The sequence below is a fragment of the Zophobas morio genome, unplaced genomic scaffold, assembly GCF_036711695.1.
Source record: "Zophobas morio isolate AGI-343-1 ecotype UQ-CSIRO unplaced genomic scaffold, CSIRO_AGI_Zmor_V1 ptg000590l, whole genome shotgun sequence".
Classification (NCBI taxonomy): Eukaryota; Metazoa; Arthropoda; class Insecta; order Coleoptera; family Tenebrionidae; genus Zophobas; species Zophobas morio.
The window spans coordinates 1-2,500 of NW_026972693.1; the positions used below are offsets into that span (position 1 = coordinate 1).

Here is a 2,500-nt window from a genome sequence, read left to right on the forward strand (position 1 = left end):
TTCGTCTACCAGGCCCAGCAGATGTTCACGGCTGGCACCTGATAGACTGGCATCTATGAGGTCGGTCGCGGTAGGCACCCCATCGCGGAGGCCCCTCAGATGTTCGATGAAGGGCCTATCAACCGCCGCGTATGGGTCGTCCTCTGGTGGGAGAGGAAGGTAAACGCTTCGCCGGATTAAACGACCCGGCTGACGCTCAACCCTTCCCCTCATCAGGACAGGGATCTTGCCTTTGCCTATGGGAGGGAGGACTGCATCATCCCGAACGGTGATGGCTGGCGAAACGCTGGGTTCTGGTGAGGCTGAGGTGGACGACGAATCATCGGAACTGCTGGGCGTCGAGCTGTCTCCGAGGGCCGGATCCACGTACTCGTCAGAGGAAGAGGAAGATGACAACTTTCGGACCCTCTTTTTGGGCTGCACTAGAAGACTGGAGCGCCGCGGTAAGGAGCCGACTCGAGCAATCAAAGCATCATGGGCGCCTCTAGACGGACCCGGCCTATCTCTAGTTTGTGAAGGTTCCCGAGCAGGTAAATTGTGATTCACGCCGCGATGTTCTGCGAGGCCGCGATGTTCTGCGGCCGCGCGCTGTGACCTCGTCATGACCTGGGCTTGGGGTAGAAAGGCTTCTTCCGGAACATGGGGGAGAGTTCCTCTCGGAACGTGTGCCCGCTTATACCGTTCGAGGAACTCCCGATATGCGGGCTTCTTGCGCCGGTACCTCACCTGGTCAACAGTGAGGCCGGTCGCAAGCGCCATGTCCTTCAGAAATGGCTGATTCGGCTTCACACCCACCTCAATCTCCGCCATCAGCTCGAAAGCTGAGGCTTCGGAAGGAGGCAAGTGATCCGCTTCCTCTGCCATATACCTTTCTCGGTGGGCAAGCTTCTCGTGCTGCCGCACCCCCTGAAACGTCGCGAATTGACGACCGCAATGTTGGCACCGCGAACGATCTCTAACGCCGCATGTCTTCCTATGTCTGTATAGGCCAGACATCGTCTTGTACCTCCTCCCGCATATCCCACACACAGGGCCGGATAGCGACCGAAGACCGACGCCGGAATTTTGCAACTCGGCGCCGCCCGCCTGTTCGTTTAGGTCTTCGGTCTTGTCTACTTCCGGGGCAGATCGGGGCCCCGGGCCCGTTGCAGCTGAGGAAACCATACAAAAGTTATGGGGCCGCAAGGGAAAAACTCTAGAGGGGCAGCAGAGCCCTGCATACCACCCCCCAGCTACATACAACCGAGGGTCGCCACTCCCCGGAGGTCCACGTTCGAGACTGCCTAACCCGGCAGCCATTCATCCCTCGGCACGTAGGTCCACCTTGGATTGGGGCATTTTATAGCTTCTGCCAGCTAGCTCAGGTACGCGGGGTCGCCAAACCCCGAAGAGCCGCATCACGCCGTAGCGCTCGCGAACTCCCCCTGCGTAAGAGAGTCATAGTTACTCCCGCCGTTTACCCGCGCTTGCTTGAATTTCTTCACGTTGACATTCAGAGCACTGGGCAGAAATCACATTGCGTCAACACCCGCTGGGGCCATCGCAATGCTTTGTTTTAATTAGACAGTCGGATTCCCCCGGTCCGTGCCAGTTCTGAGCTGACCGTTGAATGGCGGCCGAAGAGGACATCCGGACGCCCTTTCGGGCGCACCCGGAGCCTCGTAGCAAGACGGTTCCGCGGGAGGCCAAGGCACGGGACCGGGCTCGGATCCGACGTTTCCGCCGAAACGGCAACGCTTCACCTCGCCCAGGCCCGGCACGTCAGCCGCGACCCGCTTCCCCGACAAGCCCGACACGCCCCGATCCTCAGAGCCAATCCTTATCCCGAAGTTACGGATCCAATTTGCCGACTTCCCTTACCTACATTATTCTATCGACTAGAGGCTCTTCACCTTGGAGACCTGCTGCGGATATGGGTACGAACCGGCGCGACGCCTCCACGTGGCCCTCTCCCGGATTTTCAAGGTCCGAGGGGAAGATCCGGACACCGCCGCAACTGCGGTGCTCTTCGCGTTCCAAACCATATCTCCCTGCTAGAGGATTCCATGGAACTCGAACGCTCATGCAGAAAAGAAAACTCTTCCCGGATCTCCCGACGGCGTCTCCGGGTCCTTTTGGGTTGCCCCGACGAACTCTCTTGCGAGGGCCCGAATTATAAGCGGTTCCGCTGCCGGGTTCCGGAATAGGAACCGGATTCCCTTTCGCCCAACGGGTGTGTGCACAATCCGTACGTTCACGTCACCACGGCTCTGGAGGTCGTGTTTGTGACCAACGACAAATCTACACCACATCGACATCGGCTTTCGCCTAGGGCTTAGGATCGACTGACTCGTGTGCAACGGCTGTTCACACGAAACCCTTCTCCACGTCAGTCCTCCAGGGCCTCGCTGGAGTATTTGCTACTACCACCAAGATCTGCACCGACGGCGGCTCCAGACGGCCTCACGGCCAGTCCTTCTGCGCTCACCGCCGCGACCCTCCTACTCGTCAGGGCTTCATG

General features: G+C 59.2%; 1 pseudogene; it reads right to left on the reverse strand.

Moving 5' to 3' along the window:
* Positions 1-2,500, reverse strand: part of LOC135121458 (large subunit ribosomal RNA) — a pseudogene marked incomplete at its 3' end in the record, with an annotated part of 4,165 nt that continues 1,665 nt past the window's right edge.